The sequence below is a fragment of the Heterocephalus glaber genome, unplaced genomic scaffold (genome assembly GCF_053883595.1).
Source record: "Heterocephalus glaber isolate CG9 unplaced genomic scaffold, H.glaber_assembly_v1.0 deba00001781, whole genome shotgun sequence".
Lineage (NCBI taxonomy): Eukaryota > Metazoa > Chordata > Mammalia > Rodentia > Bathyergidae > Heterocephalus > Heterocephalus glaber.
In genome coordinates, this window is record NW_028258467.1 from 9,279,078 (window position 1) to 9,302,744 (window position 23,667).

The 23,667-nt window shown below is 45.1% G+C and overlaps 1 protein-coding gene across 6 annotated transcripts in view; it reads left to right on the top strand.

Annotated features, from left to right (window-relative positions):
- Nucleotides 1–23,667, top strand: part of Abat (4-aminobutyrate aminotransferase) — a 90,360-nt gene that overhangs the window by 13,344 nt on the left and 53,349 nt on the right. The window contains exon 1 of one of the 6 annotated variants that reach the window (XM_087203095.1): nucleotides 4,312–4,527. The exons of 3 other annotated variants lie outside the window; for them this stretch is intronic. The gene's annotated coding sequence lies outside the window, so the exon portion shown is untranslated. Of the gene's footprint in view, nucleotides 1–4,311; nucleotides 4,528–15,209; nucleotides 16,038–23,667 lie in introns of those variants that run through there. 2 more of the 6 variants (XM_004864864.4, XM_021244487.2) reach the window with 2 other exon arrangements.

Sequence of the window (23,667 nt, forward strand, 5' to 3'; positions counted from 1 at the left end):
ATCGGGTGCCATCCAGTGAGTCCCCCTGCGTCCAGTTCATTTATGTCCTTCTCAGGACACATTCCAGGGTTTTGTCTTCATTGAGTGCCATTTCGACCCAAGTGTACAGTTTCGCGCCCTAGCTTGGCCACTTCCCCGCTGTGGAAACTTGAGCAGATTGGCTACAATGTGGCTCATCTGCAGAATGAGGGTCACAACTGTGTGGACCTCAGGTCATTGTGAAGAGTGAGTCCAGTGACACCTGGGCAACACTCAGAGAGGCCTGACACAGGACGACCGCTTTGGTGACAGGAGTGTTATTCTAGCCACCCATTATTTCTTTAGATTAAATTGGCCCACGCTATGGAGCTTCCTCCTAAGCAGCCATATCTGGGCTCACACAGGCCTCATGTGCTCCTTTTTTTTTTTTCTTAATGCACATTAAAATAAAAACATTACCATTAGGAGAAATGTCTACTTACATGCCTTTAGTTATGACCTCCTGACAGGCAAAGTAAGTTGGTGGGTCCCTTCTTGGGTGTGCCATGCAAGTCACGTGACTCGGAGCCTCAGTTTCCTCATATAGAAAATAGGCATGGAATGTAACCTGCCCTCCAGAATGCATTGTGAGATTTTGGTTGTCAAGGCACACAGTGGGCATTTTACAAATGGAGCCCCATTTCCTGGCATGAGTTCATCAGACAAATCGTTTGTCTTCATTAAGCCTTGTTTTTTTTTCTTTAACTCTGTTAAATGGGACACAGCTCTTTCAGGTTTTTACCCAGCCCTGAAAGTTTTTGAGTTGAGGTTCCCGGTTGTCATAGTCATTTTCCTAGAAGACAGCCTTGCATTCCCGTGAAGGATGGAGCTGGCTGTGACAAGTGCATGCCCAAGGCTAAGACATCCCTGGAATATCTGCCCTGGGCTACATCTAGGTAGGAGTTCATGGGCAGGGAAGGAAGCAGAGGAAGAGAGAAATCCAGTAGGAAGCTGCATCCTAACACCTCAGCCCCAATTAAGGTCCCCTGAGTGCTACTGCCCGAGGACATTGGCATCTGCCCTTGTCTGACCAGTGCCTCTGTCTCTGTGAGTTCAGTTCTTTGTCACAGGTCTCCCTGAGTCTGAGTTGAAGGGTCCCAGCTTTGTCGAGGGACGTCCTTTGGGAATGAGCATCTTGTTGATGTTCTGTGATGTATTTTGGGGGAAAGTAGCTGAGTCTGCAAGACATCATCTCCCCACTTGAGTCGGCACTGTAGGACAGAGAGGATAGTTCCTCTGGGCTTTCTGTTGAAAGATGGGAATGAGAAGCAGATGGTCCTTAGTGGTTGTGATGAGAGGCTGGTGCCTCGCTATAGTTTTAATTTTCTGTGCGAGCCAAATGATTGTAAAGATTGCATTTCTCTGGCTCCGGAAAATCACTCCTAAACACTGGGCTTGTGATTCTGCAGAAAAGCAAGGCAGCCAGAGAGGCCTAGGTTCAAATCCTGATTGTTACTCTTGCTACGAGAACAGAAACAAGTTTTGCTTAATGTTCTCCAGGCCTCAGTGTCCGCCTTCAAAATGGCACTGACATTGCAGTACAAGATGTTTAAGAATATCAGCGATCTCTGCAAATCAGCATAGCATGAATGTGAGGCCCTCCAACTCGCTTTGCCTCCCTCTTATCTGCTAAGTGGGAAGAGGTTTTCCCTGTGATGGAGTGATGCTAAGTCTCAAATCACTAGCGCTTAATAGTCTGTAGAGAGACAGCACAGTTATTATTGGGGCAGCTGTATAGAGCGGTTTGTCTCCGGGACACCAACTCAGTCTCCTGCCATTCCTCAGGACAGCACAGCTAATCCAAGGGAGGAGACAAGCAAAGGGTGTGCAGAATCTCAGAACCTTGGTCCACTAGGAATCTGAGTCGATTGTGTCTTAACCAGGTCCCTTCGCTTGATGCTAGAAGTCTCTCCCTCAGCCCAGACAGGATGTGTCCAGCCTCAGACACAGATGTTGTGCTAAGCAATGAACTTTCTTAGCTACTGAGCCGAAGTCTGCCTTCTGGTTAGTCCTTTCCCCCTTTGCAACTCACGAAAGATTGCAGCCATGGTGGAAGGCAAGGCTGGGACTTGAAGGAGATCTGAGTGCACTCTGATGCCGATGGCCTTGAGGGCCCGTTTCCTTGCAATTCAGGCTCCATGGCTGCATTCCCTTCTGTTCAGGACCCAGCACAGTGCTGGACACACAGCAGGAGTGAGGAAGGGCCAGCATCACCCTGCAGGGTACTCACAGAGCAGGAGGCTGCCCTCTCCCTGAGTGCTCTCTGAAGTCCTTGAGTCTTGGCCAGCTCTTCTTGTCTGCAGATGCCTGGCTGAAGGGACCATTTCAGGGGTGACCAGGGAGTGTTCCCTGCAGCCAGGTGCTCTAGGGGGCAGAACTGAGGAGCCTGGTGTTGGACGATCCAGTCTGAGCTGATCCTGTGAAGGAGGCTCCTCGGGTTGAGCCATCACATGTTGATGAGAGCCACCTGCTGCTCCCACCTCTGGGCTGACTATATTGGGGGTGGGGAGCTCATGACCATTCAGATGTCACTTACATTCCACATCCATTAGGAAACAGGTGAGCAAGGGAGGCGAGGGCTTGCATGCTGGCCAAGGGGACCCAAGCATCAAGCAGAGAGAGTGAGTGAAGGGTCTAAACATAGAACCTGGTGACCTGAAATTGTGGGCTACTCCTGGGGATCTACTCTCTGGGGACTCAGAAAGGTCTCTGAAGAGATGGGTTGGACCTGAAGAAAGAACTGAGTTCAGAGACTTGGAGCTCATTCCAGGCAGGGGCGTGGCAGGCACTTGAAGTTCTAGTTAGAAGGTTAGATTTTATTCTCTTTGCAATCCAAAGCCTTCAATAAGTTTTTAATGAGAGCGACTCGCTGGGGATTTAGCTTGCCTGTCTCGCAAGTGCAAGGTCTTGAGTTCGATCCCCGGTACAAAAAAAAAAAAAAAATGAGAGTGACTGAAGAATCAATTCAAGTGCAGGAGGAGGTGGCTTGGGTTCAGAGGAAGAGGAGGAGAGGGTGACCTGGAAATGCCTGCATTAAAGTCCCATCCTCCAGGCCTGCATTCAGTTTCTGGGTGCCGATCAGTCCCCCATGTGAGGGCTTGAGCTTCCTGTCCTTGTGTGTAAACTAAAGGGCGGGAGGTGGTGGTGATGTTAGTACCTAGCCTGTGTGATGGTTTAAATATTCACTGGCATTGCAGTCGGGCCCCTGGAGCCACTGGCTCTGACCACCTTCTGGCAAAAAATACCCAGGATTGAAAAAAACGAAAAAGGAAAGTCGGGCACTGCACCACATGCCTATAACCCTAGCTCTCTGATGGAGGCTAAGGCAGGAGGGTTACAAGTGTGAGCCCAGCCTGGGCAACTTAGCCACTTAGCGAGACCCTGTCTCAAAATGAAAAAGTTAAAAAGGGCTATGGGTGTAGCTCAGTGTGAAGGTCCTAGGTTGAGTCTACAAGAAGAAACAGAAAGAGGAAGAGAGGGAGGGAAGCAAAAGAATGTATATATATATATATTCCAGAAAAATATTTCATCTGTCCTAAATATGTAGGCTTTTCCTTGTTAGTATTCCCTAGAGCAACACAGTAGAACAACTATTCACATAGCATTTACATTGTATTAGATATTGTAATAAGTCAAGAGGTGATTTGAAGTATGCAGAAGTAGTACTCCATTTTATTAAAAAAACCACATCTTCTTTATCCAGTCTCCAGTTGATGTGCACTTGGGCTATTTCCAAGCTTTAGCTATTACAAACTGTGCCGCTATGAACATGGGTGCACATATATTCCTGTGGTATGATTCTTTTAATTCTTTGGGGAAGATACCCAGCAGGGGAAGAGCTGGGTCAAATGGGACCTCTAGTCCTAGTTCTTTGAGGTATCTCCATACTGATTTCCACAGTGGTTGTACCAGTCTGCACTCCCACCAGCAGTGGAGCAGGGTTCCTCTTTCCCCACAGCCCCGCCAGCATTTGTTATTGGTTGATTTCATGATAGCAGCCATTCTTTCTGGGTGAGGTGGAATCTCAGCTTTGTTTTCATCTGCATCTCTCGAATGACCAGCGATGTTGACCATCTTTTCATGTGTAAAGTATGCAGGAGGATGTACAATAATGCACCATTTTATAGAAGGGACTTAAGCAGCCCAGATTTTGGTATCTGAGGGGTCCCTGGAACCAACCCCACAATTCCACAGGAGAACTGTGCATTCGCCTCCGAGGACTCCTGAACAAAGACCACCAACTGGGTTACTCAGAACAACAGGACTTTATTCTCTTGCACTTCTACAGGCCAGAATCCACAATCAAGGTGTCAGCAAGGCCCTGGCCTCTGAGGGCTGTTGGCTTCCTGCCTCGTCCTCCTCTGCTGCCAGGGCAAGAAGGAAGAGTAGCTGAGCTTGCAGTTCACTCCCAGCCATTGCTGTGTCGCCCCTCAGCCCTGAAGGCCACCTGGCCACAGCTCCCTCCGAGAGGAGACCGGGACCAGGCAGACTAGTGAGGGGCTGAAGCAGGTGGGCAAAGTGGGGCAGCATCCCTGGACATATTTCTCTTCCTAGACCACCAGTAAGGGAGGTTTGACCCCCATTTAAAGGAAGCTGAGGTTCAGAGAGGTTAGGTCACCTGCTGCAGCAGAGAGATAGTGGCTGAGCCTGCTGCTAGGGCAGGGTCCTTCCGAGCAAGCTGCCTCCATCAGATTAACTCCCGAACTGCCGCGCCATGGGTAGACCCTCTAAAATGCTCTAAAACCGCAAAGCTCCTTGGCTTCTCTCTGCACAGTCTCATCCTCCGGCCTCTCCACATGGCCTGGGCTCAGAAGCCTCAGAGTAGCTCTCCTCTTCCTAGAGGTTGACCTCCAAGAGACAGGAAGTAGGAACTGCCAACCCCATGCAGGGCTGTGCCTGGAGCTGCCATGACATCATTTCTGCCATATTGGTTGTGTGTGTGTGTGCGCGCATGTGTGTGTGTGTGTGTGTGTGTGCTTGAAACAGGATCTCACTTTCTGCCATATTGGTCGTGTGTGTGTGTGTGTGTGTGTGTGTGTGTGTGTGTGTGCTTGAAACAGGATCTCACTATACAGTCCAGGCTGGCCTTGAACTGGAGATCCTCCTGCCTCAGCCTCCCAGGTGCTGGTATTATAGGCATGTCCCATATCACACCTGGCTCCACCGTTGTTTTTTTTAACAGCTCCATGCAGATGTAATTCACATGTTGCACATTTCACCTACTTAAAGTGTCCATTCAAAGATTTTTGATGTTTTACAGTTTCTTTTTAATTGTGGTAAACCCAGGCCTAGTGACACACACTTTTAATCCCAGCACTCTGGAAGGCTGAGGCAGGAACCTTAGTGAGACTGTCTCAAAATAAAAAATAAATTTAAGAGGCTGAGCGGCAGCTTAGTACAAAACCCTGATTTAAACTTCCAGTACCACAAAGTAAATAATTTATAAATAAATATTATAGTAAAATATATGCTACACAACCCCTCTCTTTAACCATTTTTAAGTGAACAACTCAGTGGCCTTGATCAAATTCACACTGTTGTGTGACCATTCTCACTATCAACTTCCAAAACTTCTGTGGCTGGTTTCTTTCATGTGGCACCGTGGCCCCAACTCACGTCATAGGACCATTCTCAGAAAGCTCCCTTAAGTCCCCAGGAGTCACTGTCACTCACATCTCACCCCACAGAGGAGCTCTGCCTGTGTTTGGAATGGAAATGGAATGGAATCACACTGCAGATGCTGTGGTTTGAGGCATCTCCCCAGACACTGAGAAAATCCACGATGAGTTCTTTGAGAGGAAACCACAGTAAGGGCCAGAGAGGAAGTATGCGGTACCAGGTGCCAGGTGCCAGGTGCCAGGTGAACACACAGCAGGCATCGTACCCAGGTCTGGAGAGAATGACACGGACACCCGCAGTGGAAGCGCTCATCCTTGCTAAGACCTCAGTATTCACCAGGCCCTGCCCCTGTCACGTGGGGGCACATGGAACAGTCCCTGAGGGGCTGAACCCCATTTCTACTCTTAGGAAGACAGGATAGACCTCAATTGGAAGCATGGACTCCACTGTGATTCTGGCCAGGTGACTTTTTCTCTCTGTGCCTTGGTTTTCCTTTGTGTAAAATTAAAATATTAGCTGGGTGTGGTGGCACAGGCCTATAACCCCAGCACTCAGGAGGTTGAGGCAGAAGGATTACTGTGGGTTCCAGGCCAGCCTGAACTATATAGTGAGAACCTGTCTCAAAAAATAAAGAGAAGATTAATAGTCACTCCATTCTGTCACATCTCTCAGTTGTGGAAATACAGTAGTCCTCCTCCACTTATCCACAGGGGATACAATCCAGCACCCTGAGTGGGTGTCTGAAACTGTGCATCATACCAGACCCTACTGCAGCACTGCCACATAGCATCAGAGTGTGCTATGCCCTGGTGCCTTCTTTCCATCCCTCCTCCTGCAGTTGGGAGCCATGAAGTCAAATAAGGGTTTCCTTGAACACAACCATGTGACATCACGACAGTTGATCCAATAACTGAGATGGGCGGGTAACACGCACAGCTGGACAAAGGGATGACTCACGACTGAGTGGGACAGAGTTTGACACTGCAAGATCTCATCATGAGACCCAAAACACTACAGTAATTTAGAACTGAGGAGTTGTGTATCTGGAAGTTTTCATGAGATATTTTTAGGCGATGGTCGACCTAGGGTACCTGAGACCAATGATAAAGAGAGGAGGGTTATGCAGGGTCTCTCAGAGGCCACTCTGGTGGGTTTGGCTTTTGCCCTGGGATGGGGACCATTGGAAGACTTTGAATGGAAAGAGGAGGGAAATGATCTGACCTAAGTTTTCCAAAAGATCACTCTGGCTCCGGTGTCGATGGCATGCAGACCACAGGTATGAGCGGGAAGCACAGGGAAAGCCTGGTACTTAGACCTGAGGAGTGATGGTGGAGGTAGAGATGGTGCAGATTGAGAATCTCTTTTTAAGGGGGAGCCTTAGGATTAGGTGTGTTATGGTTTATGTAGATCTAAAATGGCTCCAAAAATTAAAAAAATTTTAAAAATTTTTAAAAATTGGCTCCAAAAGCCTCGTGTGTTTGGAAGGTGTGTCTCCCTCACTGGCTCCTTTTGCTCTGTGCTTCCCAGTCGCCATGATATGAGCAGCTTTCCTGCATGGCAGGCCCTCCCTCCGTGCCGTTTGTGCATTTGAGCCTGCCAGTCATGAGCTGAGACTCCGAGACAAAAGAAACCTCCAGTCCTTTAAGTTGTGGGTGTTGGGTGTTGTATCCCGGTGTGACTAAGACAAGGTGTGATACACAAGAGGGAGCGGGAAGGGAGTGTGTGGCTCAGAGGGCCTTGAGCAAGCCTCAGTGTCCAGGTGGAGTTGAAGGGGACAGCCCTCTGCTCCTCATGAAGTTTTTACAGACTATTTATAGGAAAAATGAGAGTGGCTTTCTGGGTACAATGTGATATAAAAGTTTCCACTTAAATGTATTCCTATTAAAAAGCAAGAAAATTTCTTTCTTCCTTTTGTCTTGAAGTACTGGGCATTACACCCAGGACTTAACATATGCTAGGCAAGTGATCTACCACTGAGCTATACTCCAGCCTTGAAAAGCAAAATAAATTCAAGGAAAAGTCTTATAAATGTTGATAAATACAGAAAAAATAATCCCAGCTTTGGAGAAGCATACACTTGGTGTGTTGCTGTGTGTCAACAGGCTTTCTCTGTAAAGGGCCAGGCACTAAATATTTTCAGCCTTGTGAATCACATGGTTTCTTTTCCAAGTATTGAACTGCCATAGTAGCACAAAAGCAACCGAAAGTAGTGAATATAGCTGTGTTATAATAAAACTTTATTGACAAAATCAAGCCAATGGCCATGGTTTGTAGACTCCTGTTCTAGAAACAAATCCCAGAGCAGACTGGGCCCCAAGAACATCTTCATTCCAGTTCTAGGAATTCTAGACTTCTTACCTCCAAGCTTTCTAGGTCCTCCATTGTCTTGGGATGAGTGGAGAAGTTTCACTTTGTACTACAAATGCATTCATTGTGCTGACCTGCTTTCAACTTTTAAGTGTTTCTACCTGGGGATTGGAAGCCAATTTGACCTGGTTCAATGCCAGAAAACTAATGTCCTTTTTTATAGTCCATTTGGAAGCTCATCTCTTTGCACACCTTCAGCAACCAAACTGAACACAGATCAATAATCATTTGCCTCTGGGACTCTGTGTTAATGCCATGTTAAGTTATTCAGTAGTGCTTTTCCTATAATTAAATGTCTAGACACATTCAGCTCAAGTTTCCTGATCCCGTGTTACAGTTTCTCTCCGCACATTGTTTGAGAAAGCCTAGAGAAGCTCCTTCCACCACTACCCTCAAATATTCAATAAAATTAATCATACAAGGCATTAATAAAGATTCAGAAATCCCACTAAAATTAATTTTTGAAAAATGATTCAGAAACCACAAAAAGGTAGACATAAATAGCCTGCCACTTACTGTACACTTATATCCAAGATCAATGTTTAACAGAAAATATGTTTCTTTCCAGCTTTCCTTTATCATGTATTGGGTTATGGTCTTCTTTTTTTTTTTTTGGTACTAGGAATGGAACCTGGGTCCTTGAGCTTGCAAGGCAGGCGGCAGAGCCACTGAGCTAAATCCCCAGCCCTGGTCTTGTTTTTGTGCCTCTACGCAGTTATAGTCAGGCTGCATATAAAATTTTATGGGGGTTTTTTCCTTCTCACTATATTGCTTCAAAAATCATTTTCCTGACTTTCTACATAGTTCTCATAGTTCTCAGTAAAGGCAAGAATAATCAAATTTTTATTCTACAGCTTACTTAAGCAATCCTCCACCATCAATTGATTGCATTGTTTTCAGTTGTCCACTCTCCTAAATTACACTGCGCTGGACACCAATGAGTATAGAACTCTGTTGTTATTTGCATGAGCCAAATTTCTACAGTTGGGATTAGTAGAACTCAGACTATTTGGTACCTCTTTATCCTTTGTGGCTACATTGTTTTCCAAAAGGCATTTCCAGGGGCATCTGTTTTGGACAGGAACCCAGGGGTGACCTTCTAACTCTAACCTGGGATCAGACATGCACATAGCATGACTCCTGCCAATTGATTGGTTGGTTGAATCTAAAACTAATACACATTCTTGGTTTTACAAAGCCATTAGGAGGAAAGAAACTGAGCATGGTAGTGCATACCTGTAATTCCAACAGTGTGGGAGGCTGAGGAATGAGAACTACAAGTTAGAGCCCAAACTGTGCAACTGAGTGACTTGGCAAGACACTGTCTCAAAGTAAAAGAAATAAATAAGTAAAATGGGCTGGAGATGTAGGTCAGGGAGAGAAGGAGGGAAGGAGGGAGAGAAAGAGGGAGAGGGAGAGAGGGAGAAGCAGATTTCATGGCCCTGCAGCAAGTGTTACTGTCACATGATGTCCTCTGAGCCTTCATCCCCTGCACCTGTAAAATGAAAGTGATGAGAATTCACTGAACGAATACCGACTGTGCCTAGCAAGTGTGCTGGTGCTAGGCAGCACACCTCTGGGAGATGACAGGCTAGCATGGAAGGCTTGCTGTCTCCTGCAAATAATGTGCAAGTACAAACTACAAGAAAGGAAAATAAAGAAAGAGTTACACGGTGAACCATCTAAAATTACAGCAGGTCAGTCATATTTCCATGAGAAAGTTACAAAAGGCTTCTCTGAAGAAATAATATGGGATATTCAAGACCTGGATGATGCATAGAACTTGGCCAAGAAGTGAGAGAAGCAGGCTAGACAGCATGAATGGCCATTACAGAAGCCCTGAGTCCACAGAGCTCTTCTGCCCTCCATGAATCAGAGGCCGGAATGGGAAGAGCGCCATAACATGAGTTAGGAGAGAGAGGCAGGCAAGGGTGGATGAGGCAGGTTCTCGGAGACCTCATCAAAGACTGGGAACCAAGTTTGAGCTGAGAAATGATAGATTAAGGGTGTGGAATCAGGAAGGCAACTCTGCCTACAGAAGCCCTGGTGAGTGATGAACAGTGGCTATGGTGGCTTGGAGGGGATGCTGGAAATGAGAAAGACAAGAATGAATCAAAGACATTTTAGAGGCAGATTGGAGCCCCTTTTCTTCCTCCCTTCCCCGGTTTCAGCCTCAAGCTGATGACCAAGTAGATCTGATCATGCGTAAGAAGTCAGAATGAAACTGCAGTTTACTTGTATGCCAGTCTGCAAGGGCCAAGAGAACAGCATACATTTCTAAAGTAGCAATCACACGGTGGGACCAAGAAAGCTGGCTGGACAGAGCTCCTGTGCATCCTTGCCAGGAGTTAGGGACGGTGGCCTGCCCAGGTCACGCGTTCCCCCAAGCTTTGGATTGGTTTGGTCCAAGACCATCCTAGAACCAGTCATGAAATCATCACCACCATCCTCGCCCCACAAGAATATAGCCAGTACTTTACACAGAGTCATTAAGAGGAGGGGTCAGACTTGGTCTGAGTAGGAGGAAAGAGCTAGGCCCAGTGGTCTTCCCACCGTGTGATCCAGGGAAGAATGAAGCCAGCATCACTTTCCCATGGCAGCTGCTCTGAGGGGGTGGAAACCTGAACTCCCTCTTCCCTTATCTAGTTGGGACAGAAGAAGGCTCTCTGGGGAGGGAATTATTACCAGTTCTTAAGGGCTCACTCTGGTGTGAAGTTCAGAGCTAGCTGCATCCTTTTAAACTGACCCTTAAATGATTTTATGTATTGTTAATCAGATTGTTTAAAATGAGCTGCTACAAATCACGTTTTCTCAGGAGTTTGTTTGGGCAGACGTGCTGCCACAGACTGTTCCGAATTATTGACAACCAGATAAGAGACCAGATCTTGGGGCCGGAGATTTAGCTCAGTGGTTCTGCCGCCTGCCTCAAAAGCGCAAGGACCCGAGTTCGATCCCCGGTACCAAAAAGAAAAAGAGAGACCAGGTCTATGGATGAGCCTTCATTTGAACTCCAGCTTCTCAGGTTAGCTATGGGATGTTGAACATATTCCTATACTACCGGAACTCCCTCTTTCTCCTGTGTAGCTTGTAAGAGCACCTACCTTAGAGGGTCATGAGACTGAATAACAAGGACCTCAATAAGTGGTGGTTGATATCATTATTTAAGGGTTAGGCTTGCTTGAGGTATACTGAGCTGTATATCCAATGAGACATGTAACTACTGAGCATCTGAAATGTGGCTTGTCTGAATTAAGATGTTCAGGAAGCATAAAATACACATCTGGTTTGAAAGACTTAGTTTGGTAAAAAGAATATAAAAATCACGTTAATTAAGCCCCCCACACCAATGCTGAGGATTAAACCCAGGGCCTCAGGCATTTTAGGCAAGCATCTTAACAATGGGCTGTAGCCTCCATACTTATTCTTTCTGCAATACTGAGGATGGATCCCTAGTCATTTTCATTTCTTGTTTTCAGATAGGATCTCACTAAGTTTCCCAAGCTGTCCTCAAACTTTCTATTCTGCAATCTCAGATTCTCAAGAAGCTAGGATTACAGATATGCACCACCATGCCCATCTCATTAATTAGTTTTTATACTGACTACATATTGAAATGATGACATGTTGGGCAGAGGTTAGATAAGATACACAATTAACATTAATTTCATCTGTTGTTTTTTTTTCTTTTTAAAAGTGACTAGTAGAAAATTTCAAATTGCACTGTGATTCACATTTGTATCTGTCATCAACAGCACTAGTCCAAACCCAGCCTATTCCCCTTCTTGAAAAAGTATCTTCCTGAAAGAGTTAAAGGCATCATATCATAGTATTGCATGCATACCCATGTTTATAGCAGCAAAATTCATAATAGCTAAATCTTGGAAGCAGCCTATGTCTCTAGACAGATGAGTGGACAAAGAAAATGTGGTATTTACACACAATGGAGTACTATTCTGCTATAAAGAAAGATAAATGAGTCATTTGTAGGTAAATAGAGGCACCTTGAGACGATAATGTTTCGTGAAGTAAGTCAGACACACGGGCTTAAATATCACATAGTTTTTCTTGTATGAGAAACCCAAATTATAAATGAAGAGCAAAGTAAAAGATACATAATAGGAAGCAGGGAAATCGATTTTTTTCAAATGGGAACGGAATCAAGAGAGGGAGGGAGGGGGAGGAAAAGGAGGGAAAGGAGATGAATAAAGGAATTAAGATGCATTATGTACATGTACCAACTCCACACAAGGAATGTAAACATTACAAACTAAATATGTACCGGTAAAAATTCAAAAAAAGAAAGAGGAAGAGAAGGAGGAGGAGGATTAAGCAATGGGAAAAGCATGAACTTTGCACTCAGAGAGACTGAGGGACTGAACAGGGTGGTGCCACTTCCTGGAGGCTATCAAAGGAGCCACTTAAACTTGGTGTACCTCCACTGATACCTGTAAAATGGGAGGAGCAAAAATTGCTGCCACAAAGGAATTGTTTTGAGGCTTAGGTAATATCGGATACAAATAAAGTGCTTAGCTCAACCCTAGGCACAAAGTAGGTGCTGAAACAAATGGAGGTTTCGGCTTTTGCTGCATGTTAGGATCATTTTGTGTGCAGAAGTAAGCTAAGCAGATCTTGGAGATAAATAAATGCCAGTAACTGTCATTTGTTTAGCACTGTTTTCACTGGATTTGAACTTCAGAACACCTTAGGAAGCATGGGCAGCTCCTTAGAGTTGAGGAAACAGGCTCAGGAACTCCTCAAGGCCTGGTAGGAACTAGCAGCAGGCCTTCTGTCAGCTTTTGAAACTTTCCAAGCCTCCAAGGTGTATTTCTGTTTGTTTCCAGCTGGGTGGCTTACAGGCATTTAGGACAACCCCACAACCTGCAGGGCCAACCTTCCCTGATGGAGCTGGCAGAGTGCTGTTACTCCCCTCACGCGCACCAGGAAGACCTGAATGGCAGGAAGAGTATTACGGGACTTCAACACTTTTTTTTTTCCAACTTAGTGGAGAGCTAATGTTGACATCTGTGACATGAAGAGGTAGCTCATAAAGCCATGCCCCCTGGACACCTTAGCAGTACTCACATTCCAAACCAATATCACACCTGCATATAAGGAGCAACAGGGCCCATGGGAGACATTCATCCCACAACCTCATTTGCAATTTGTTGTAAATTAATATATTACAGACCTTCCCACACCAGCATAATCAAAATATATCATAAATGTTTAAATTTTTAAAGTTTATTACAATAAAAGGCACGTTGTCATTAACCCCTCTCAAAATGCTCCCCCTCACTTCAAAGATCCTTATCCCATCATTCTTGCCGCTTTCTGAAGCAGTTCTGAAAGTCTTCTTTCATGAGTGGCTTTCAATGCCCCTGTCAAGTGCCATCCCAGGCTTGTAAAGACATTCATTGGATCTAACACTGCGTGACTTCTGGCTCTTCCCCAAAGTCAAAATGATCATGAAAGGTAAATGTTTTGAATTGATTCATGACATTGAGGCAGCCACAATGGCAATGTGTCTTTTACTGTAATACATTTCTTAATTTAAAAATTTGCTATATTCTTTAATCACACCTTACAAAGTGCTACCTCATTCTTTATATTGATACACATTATTCTATATTATGAGGGGTTTTTCATTTCTTTTCTTTTCTTTTTTCTGGTACCAGGGATTGAACTCAGGACCTTGCACTTGCCAGGCAGGCATGGCACCACTGAGCAACACCCCTGGCATCCCTCAAGTAGAAATATGCTGGAGACAAATGGTTTGTCCATCGGAATTTTATAGATTTTGATAAACTGTTCTCTAAGACACGTGTATCAATTAGGCTTCCCCCCAGCAATGTATGAAGTGACAGTGTGAAGTCCCCCACACCATCAGTACGACCAAGTATCTCATGATAATAAATCATTGTGGAAGAAGCCAAGAGAGGGTGAGAAGGCAGCTGGAAAACCAGTCAGCAGGCTGGGGCAGCTGTCCAGAGAAGAGATGATAGGTACCTGAACTGGCACAAGAGAAAGAGAGGAGAGGATAGAACCCAGAGCCAGTGTGGAGGTCAAATCAAGGATTCCCCAGTTTATGGTTTGAACAAATGCGTACACAATGGTTGTATTTCCTGAGATGCTGAACCAGAAGAGGAATAGTCATAGTAAAGGGAAGTGATTTTAGCTGAGAACATATTGAGCTTGACATTCAGGACATTCTGATAGAAGAATCTACTGGACCAGAGAGGAAAATTGGGGGGCGGTGAATCATTTGTGGAAACCATGAGTATGCCTGAGCTCTTGCAGAGATGGTGGGTAGTTGGATGGGTGGATGGATGGATGGATGGGGGGTGGATGGATGGATGGATGGGAAGATGTGTGGATTGGCAGGTGGATGGAAGAATGAATAAATAAATGGGAAGATGGATGAGTGAGTGGAAGCAGAGAAGGATGGATGGGTAAATGGACAGAAAGACTCACAGAAAGCTAGATTTTATTATATTTATATTGAACTATTTAAAGTTTGTTTTGTTATTTAAAAATGATAAAATCCTTGACTTTATGCAGGCTAAAGTATTTTGGGGGAAGAATGCTCATGTCTGCAGTTTACTTTGAGATACATAAGAAATAGGATTGATTAATGGGTGCAAAGTGAGGTGAATATGTGATAGAGTAAGCATAATAATAGTGTTGGTGGTAGAAACTATGCAATAGATATATATGTGTTCAACAGTAAAATTCTTTCAACTTTGCTCTGCATCAGGAATTTCCATAATAAATTCATGTGGGGTGTTTTCAGTGGTAATTATTGGCAATTTCACATGGTTCCACCTAATATTTATTTGACTTGGCCAGGTGATCCTTCCAGGTTCCCAATCTGTAACATCAACAGACGGGGCTGCAGTCTCCTTTGGACTATCCTGCCCAAATTTGGGGGCCAAGAGTCAACATTTCTCCCTCCTAGAGTTCAGATTGAACTGCCCTAATGTGCTGATTACTGCACTGAGCATGCCAGTAGCTGGCTTGTAATAATTATAGATTTCCTCTGCGATTTGATCCCATTGGTTGCCCAGGCAACGGCGTAATAGCTCAACTGAAGTGCTGTCACAGTGATTTAGAACCAACACATCTCTCCTGCAGACTCCAGTCTGGGTGCCTCCCCCCTTTTTGTTGTCGTCATGGCAACTGATGAGCAGCACGTGACCAAAAGCTCTGTATCACCCCCGGCCCCTCCTTCCTGTGATCATTTCCATTTCCTCTTCTGGGCCCCTCCAGGACAGGCATTAACCCCAGGCTTAGGCTGTAAATGGGGGAATAATTGATCCCCAAGGTCACTCTCTATCCCTGAAAGGGGGTTAAGGAGACCTTAGAGCCAGAAGAGCCCCAGAAGTCTTGGAGATGACTCGGCGCCCTTCCGGGCCCCTTCATGGCTAGGGCTGGATCGGCTGAGCAGCTGCCACAAGTCCTAGGGAAGCCGGTTAGGCTTTCTGCTTGTTCCTCCAGGGCTTCCTGAGACTGTCAAAAATCTAGGCGGAGACCCCTAGAAGGGGAGAGGGGTATGGAAAACCCTATTTTAGGAGCTCTAACATCATGTGGCTTATTGTGGTTTAAGCTGTGTTGTTTTCCCTCTTTTATCTCCTTTTGAGGCTTCTGTTTCTCTTTGTTTCCATGTACATCTTTCCATTTCTGTCAGGAAAGCCCTCTCTTTCTAAATCCATCTTCAATCTATCACTCTCTTCCTTCCTCCTCCACTGTCTCTCTCCATCCGTCTCCCTCACTAACTTGCTGGGCACCAGCTGAGCCTGGCCTTTCCCCAAACCTGCTTTGCTTCTGAGGAGTGCTTTTTTTCCTCTCGTGCCTGAGCCCCTATTCTGGGGGCTGCCTGGAAGTCAGGACCACCCTCTGGAGGCAGAAGCTGGTGCCCTGCAGCACCTCTGAGAATGAGCCCAGCTGGCCTTGCCCCTGGGGTTCTGCAGGATGGCGTAGAGGACTCAAGTTAAGCAGGAGAGCTGGGCTGGCTTCAGGACCCTGGCTACAGGCACGTGAGTGTACACGTGTGTGTGTTTATGCATGTGTGTCCTCACATGTTTGTGTCTATCTGCTGGTGTAGGGAAGTGTGTCTCAGTGTGATATTGGTCTGTGCAAGTATATGTGTATGTGTGTGTGTGTGTGTGTGCTCGCGCATGCCCATGAACATGGTGCAAGCACACTTGTGCATGGATTTTTGCATAAATTGTGCAAGGCAGATTTTTCAAGGATGCTTTGTAGGGAGGGCTTAGCCTATGAACAAAATAAAGACAGATATAAAAATGATAGATAAGTAGTTTGCTTTTACCGGAGGGCTTGCAGAAATGCTACCTATACCTTTCTGGCCCCTGGAAATGAAGTGAGGGTCACCTTGAAAAGGCATTTTTACTCAAGCTCCAAAATAAATCCTTCCCTTCAGTTCTCGGGGCTAGAACAGCACACACATCCTGTTCTCCTTGGAATGGCCAGGAGCAGGAGGCTGAGGGGGCACCGTGCACAGGCATTCTCAAAAGAGTGTGCAGGAGAATCTCAATTGATGACCTGGAAGGCTGATGCCAAGAGCGGATAGGAGGCAGCTTTGGCGATCCGCTGCCCGACATCTTGTGGTCAATTAGAAGTTCGTTTTGAATTTTCTTTTTTTTACAGAAACAGTCCAGGCCCCAAGAGGCAGCCAGAAGAAAACAATTTTAGAAAATAGAATTTCATTTGTGGGGCAAGATGTAGGAATCCTGGCAGCTTGCCCACTTAGATCCTGCCAGAGGTCTGCGAGCTGGCAGCCAAGTCACCCCTGGAAGGGAATCCTTTGTGCCCAGCCTGTCCCTGGACACTGGGGACACTTGGCAACCAGTCGCTCTGGGTGCATGCTGACTGGCACGGGCACTGCCCCAGACACCCTGGGAGAGAAGGCAGAGCCCATGCAAGCACCAGACTCAGGAAGCGTCTCCGAGAGGAGCAGACCCAGGCCTGTGGGAGCAGCCATGCTCAGAGGCATTGCTGCTGCTTGCCTTCCCTCCAGGATGCCATCTTACTTCTCCTGCCCTGGACTCTTGTCATGGCATCAGTGTCCATGGCCAGAGGTCTTATCTTGGGGTGGAGTCTGGGGGTTAAACTCAGGACCTACACACTGAGCTACATCTCCAGACCTTTTTTTTTAAAGACAGGATCTCACTAAACCTCTAAGTTGCCCCAGCTGGGTTCAAACTCATAATCCTCCTGCCTCAGCCTCCCAGAGTGCTTGGATTAAAAGCATGCGCAACCACACCTGGCCGGGGTCTAACCGTCTTTAAATTCTTGCCCTTATTGCTTCCAGGAAATCTTTAATTTCCATCCATGTTCAGCTAACGCTGTACACCCTCCTCTACCTGCCCCAAACACCGTGAACCCCCAGCATTGCACATCATACAGACCTCTTTCCCCACATTTACCCGTGTGCTTCCATTTATTTTCAAGAACTTCAAGAGAAGTATGAAGACAAAATACACGCGAAGCCATTGACCTAGATTCTTAAAATGTTAATGCCTCTCTGTTGTCTCAACTGGAAAAGGGGTGTGACCAGGCTCTCCTGTGCAGAAGATTAAAGCAAACAATCTGTACCCGAGGACAGGTAGTGGGCATTCAAAAAGTTTCAAGCCTACAGAAAAGTCAGAAGAACAGAGAGGCAGCGCCAGACTCCAGTCCAGGGCAAAACCCATGTTTTACCTCCAAGCCAGTCATTGAGAAATGTTAAAATAAACAGCCCTGCACCACCACAAGAAGCCCTCAGGGCTGCGTGTGAGTGACTTGGGCTCTTTGCTGCGCTGTCGAAGTTAGGAGGACTGGATGCAGAGGCGCTCTGTGTTTGTATCCTGGCTTAGCAACCTCAGAGCGGTGTGACGTTGGGAAAGTCACATCACCTGTCTATGCTTTCTTTCTTTTTCTTTTTCTTTCTGCCTTTCTCTTTCTTTCGTAAGAGTGGATAATAATTGTATCAACTTTCAAGACTTCTGAAAGGGAAGGGGATTTAGCTCAGTGGTTCTGCCGTCTGCCTCACAAGCGCAAGGTCCTGAGTTTGATCCCTGGTACCAAAAAATAAAAAACAAAAAGACTTCTGAAAATTTAAGCATGGTACTGTATGTAAAGAATTCAAAACAGGGTTTGGTCCAAAGTAAGTGCCCCTGAGGTGTGTAATCCCTGCTATGGCATTGCTACAATTATTATATTTACTGCTGTGTATAACCATAGTACCCCTACTTGGCCAGGGATGGGTAAACCTAGAGAATCCTCTTCTCTCCTCAAGGGCAGCTTCATGGGTTTGCAACCTATGTGATCACACAGGACCCTCACGTTTGGTTTATTGCTCCACTGTCACTGACTTGCAATTCTGAGTCTTTGTTTGTTTGCTTGCTTGTTTTTTGTTTGTTTGTTTGTTTGTGACACAGTCTCATTATGCATCCCAGGCCAGCCTTGAACTCACTATGTAGTCCAGGATAACCTCAAACATACAATCCTCCTGCCTTACCCCCCTCTCCCCCCACAAGTGTTGTCTTAGTCATTTCTGATAAGGATCTGGGGTGTCCACTTTTCATACTGGGTCCCACAAATCCTGCAGCCAGTCCCATCTGTGCTCTCTGCACTGTTTGTTGCTGCACCATTGCTTCAGATGGGACCAGCAGATCAGAGTGCGTGCTGCATTGAGCCTGCCAACCCCGACCCGCTGTATTAGCTCGCATGGTCTGCTGCAGTAGCCACTCATGGTGGTGGGTGGTTCTTGAGATGGGGCTGGTTCTAACTGAGATGTGCTGTGTGGTCTTGAAGACTTAGTATAGAAAGAATTAATATGTAATTTTATTATGTTTATTATGTGTTGAGATTATTCTATTTTTAGAATCATTAGTTAAATCACACATATTATTAAAATTGTGACTGTTTTTACTTTTCTAATGTAAAACTACCGTGTGGCTTGCATTATATTTCTGTTGGGCAGCTCTACCTTACACTAAAGTCCCTGGGACTTCATCATGACCCTAACCAGACCAACAGGTAAAAACCTTGTGGATCAGCTTCCGGGTGACTTAGCTGTTCTGCAGCCCCAGTGCTCTGGAGTAACCTGAGCTTCCCAAACAATCTACCAGGCACCTTTCTCTGGTGGCACTTTCCTTTCCCTCTGCAGAACTGGGGCTTGAACCCAGAGCTTTCACACTGACTACAACCCCAGCCCTTTTTAAAACCTTTCATCCGTAGACAGGGTCCTGCTATGTTGCCCAGACTGGGCCTGAACTTTCAATCCTTGTGCCTCCTAAAGTGCGGGATCACAAGAGTGCACCTTCACACCCGAGTTCCTTTCCTCCTTCAGATGCCCTGAGACACCGATTTATTTGTAAATGCAGAGAGTTTGTCGAGTGGATTAAAGATGCTTGCCAGGCAGCACCATGAATGGAAAGAATACGGAAGTTAGAATCAGAACTAATTTAGGACTTAAATTAAAAATCCTCAACCACCTCTGTCCAAGGAGCAGACCTCAGGCATGTTACTTAACCTCTCTGGGCAGAGAAGCAGAATAGCACTAGCTTTAGAGTCTCAAAGACCAGGCTTTGAGGCCCGCCTCTTCCACTGACAAGCTGAATGACACAGGGGGAGTCACTTCTCCTCTTTGAACTTCAGTCTTATCCATGCTGTAAGGCAGATGGTGCCTACCATGTAACACTATTGCAAAGATGGAGCAAGACGAAACTGAGTGAATCCCTGGCCTTGCCACTGGCATGTGGTGAATGGGCCCTTAACCCCTGAGTTGCAACAGGATCATTGGTTTATAGGGAAGCACAAAAATCATACTCTTCGTGGATCAAGTGATATATAATACATAGACAGATAGATGTACAATATATCTGTGGAATTAAATGTTCAGGGGAGGATTTGTCTAAAAAAGAATCCAGAGAGAAGTGATAATGAAAAAAAAGAGGATGAGAAACACCATACTAATCTGATAAGCAAGACTCAGAGACAGCTCTTCAATTCTGATTTCTGTGGCTGGCAGAAAGAAGGACTAGAATTCCATTATGGACTCTAACAAGTATTTCCTGAGCACCTACCTTTGTCAGGCACCATTCTAATGGCCCCTGCAGCATGGTCTGGAGCAATCAGTGCCCTCCAGGCATATGCTTTTCCTTCCCTCCTTCTGTCCTTCCCTCCTTCCTTCCTTCATTCCTTCCTCCCTTTTTCACACTGTACTGGGCATTGAACCCAAGGCCTTTGTCCTGAGCTACATCGCCAGCTTTTTTTTAATTAATTAATTTTATTGGTACATTTTAGGTATACAATTCATTTACATTTATCATTGGGTACTTGTACCTGTACATGATGTATCTGGATTCTTATTTTTTTCCCCATTACCTGTGCACCCTTTACCCCCTCCGCCCTTCCGTATTTACATAGACTTTGTTTCCTTTTTTTTTTTCTTTTCTCATAGTTTTTCCTTTCCCTCTTTTCCTTTCCCATTCCCCTCCCTTCACTCCTTCGTCTTTGGACCTTTTTTCCTATTTCAAATTATCAATTATTCATTTTAATCATTTTAACCCTTGTTTACGCTATCAGTTTCTCGCACTAGTGAAACTATTTGGTATTTACACATGTGTGTCCTATTTATCTCACTTAAGAGTATGGCCTCAATATGCATCCATTTAGCTATAAATGACTGTAGTTTCTCATTCTTTATGGCTGAGTAGTACTCCATTTTATTAAAAAAAACCCCACATTTTCTTTATCCAGTTTCCAGTTGATGGGCACTTGGGCTGCTTACAAGCTTTAGCTATTACAAACTGTGCTGCTAAGAACATGGTGCACATATATCACTGTGGTATGATTCTTTTAATTCTTTTGGGAAGATATCCAGCAGGGGAATAGCCGGGTCAAATGGGACCTCCAGCCCTAGTTCTTAGAGGTATCTCCACACTGACTTCCACAGTGGTTGCACCAGTCTGCGCTCCCACCAACAATGGAGAAGGGTTCCTTTCTCCCCACACCCCCACCAGCATTTGTTATTTGTTGATTCCTTGATAGCAGCCATTCTTTCTGGGGTGAGGTGGAATCTCAGGGCTGTTTTCATCTGCATCTCTCGAACGACCAGTGATGTTGAACATTTTTTCATATATTTGCTTGCTGCTTTTACTTCTTTGTCTGAGAAATGTCTGTTCATTTCAGATGCCCATTTTTGAATTGGGTCTTTGAATTGGGGGGGGGTCTGATTTTTTTCCATTCTTTATATATTCTAGATAGTAGTCCTTTGTCTGGGGTACAGCTGCTAAATTTTTTTTCCCATATTGTAGGTTGTCTGTTAGCTCTGTTGGTGGTTTCTTTTGCGGTGCAGAAGCTTTTTAATAAGATGAGATCCCAGTTGCTGATTCTTTCTGCTAGTTCCTGTGCTGCTGAGGTTTTGTTCATGAAGTCTTTTCCTATGCCAATGTCCTCAAGAGTTCTACCTAACTTATCTTCCAGCAAGTTTAGTGTTTCTGTCTTAATATTTAGATCTTTAATCCACTTCGATCTTAGTTTAGTACATGGTGATAGGTATGGGTCTAGTTTTAATCTTTGGCAGATTGAGATCCAGTTTTTCCAACACCATTTATTAAATAGGCTATCTTTTCTCCAGTGAGGGTGCTTGGCTCCTTTGTCAAAGATGAAGTGGCTGAGCATGTCTGGAGTTGTTTCTGCATCTTCTAATCTATTCCACTGATCCTCAGGTCTGTTCTTTTGCCAGTACCATGCTGTTTTTATCACAGTAGCTTTGTAGTATAGTTTCAAGTTGGGGATTGTGAAACCCCCAGCCATGTCTCTGTTGCTTCGAATTGCTTTAGCTATTCTAGGTCTCTTATGGTTCCAAATGAATTTTTGGATTGTTTTCTCTAGTTCTGTGAAGTATATTGTTGGAATTTCAATTGGCATTGCATTGAATCTATACCGTAGTTTTGGAAGTATGGCCATTTTCACTATATTGGTTCTTCCTACCCAGGAGCAAGGGATGTCTTTCCATTTTCTTGTATACTCTTCGATTTCTTTTTTCAGAGTGCTGTAGTTTTCAGTGTAGAGGTCTTTTGCTACCTTTGTTAGTTTGATTCCTAGATATTTCATTTTTTTGGATGCTATTGTAAATGGAATTGTTTCCCTAAATTCTCTCTCAGTGAGTCTGTTATTTGTGTACAAGAAAGCTATTGTTTTTTAAGTGTTGACCTTGTATCCAGCTACTCTACTGAATCTGTCAATTAAGTCTAGAAGTCTTCTCATCACCAGCTTTTTAAAAAAATATTTTTTAAAATTTTGAAACAGAAGTTGCCCAGACTGGGCTCTAACTTGTGATCTTCTGGCCTCAGCTTCCCAGCATGTTGGAATTCCAGGTGTATACCACCATGCCCAGATCAGGCATGTGCTTTCCAGAGCTGGCCTCAAGGTTTCTTGAGCCCACCCCCACCTCTGGGCAGGCAATTCTGAAAGGGTGGCTTCCTGGGAGCTCAGCTTGGGTGCACAGTGTTGGAAGCCTCTTTCCCCTCCCTCATCCCAGGGCACGACTTTCCCCCAGAACTTCCCTTCAGCCTCCAGGATTGAGAACCTCCCAGGTGTTCTATAAACACCTCCAAGAAAACACACACCTGTTCAGTAGGAGCCACATAAATCAGAGGCTCATCAGAGTCTCCCCCAGAGGACTAAAATCCAGCTCTTGTATTTTGAGGTGGTTTTTTTTCCTTCCTTGATATTATAGCTCCTTAGAACAATAAAGGAAGAACCCAGATATGGAGCGTGCACACATTCGCCAGATGTTCACGCATGCGCAAGCCATCCTCAGCTTGGAGTGTGACGGGGGTGGTAGTGGCAATCCTGTGCAGACAGGTAGAGGGTTGGACCCTCAGCCATCATCTTTCCCCCCCCAAGGGACTGCCTGCCACAGTGACTGCAGCACCAAGGCTACTGTAGTGGAACCGTGGTCAGAGCCTTCAGTTCCATGAACTGACATTGATTGAGCCTTCTCTGAGTGTGACATGGTGCTAGATACCAGGGTGCTAAGATAGGTCAGTCCCTCACCATCTTATGCTGAAAACTGGCATCATGTTGTGGAATTATCTTCTGTGTTTACTTATCTATGGACTATCTCTGGAATGGAACAAAGCAGAACAAAATGAAATGAAACAGAATGGAATGGAATGGAACAGAATGGAATGGAATGGAATAGAATGGAACAGAATGGAATAGAACAGAATAGAATAGAGTAGTGAGGTTTTGCTATCTACCATCCCTCCTGTGTCCTTAGGATTTAGTGTTATATCTTCAGGCAGTAAGTGATCAAGAAATACGAGTGCCTAACAATGAATGAGTGAAAGAATGAATGGAGTTCACAGGTTAAAGGGAGAGACAGAGATGAGAACACATTATAGGCAAACCATGAAAGAGCATGTATATAAGCTTATAGATAACCTAAATATGGCAAATACTAATAATTATTGAAACTAGGTGATGGCCATAGTCAAGGTCATTCAGCTATCCTGTGTGTATGAAAACTTTTGTAATGAAAAATTAAAATGATAGGTTACTAGAGAAATACAAATGAGTGGTATCTAGCTCTGAATTGAGAGTGAGGAAGATTTCCTGGGGAAGGTGATTAGAGGTTCACCAGGAAAAGGT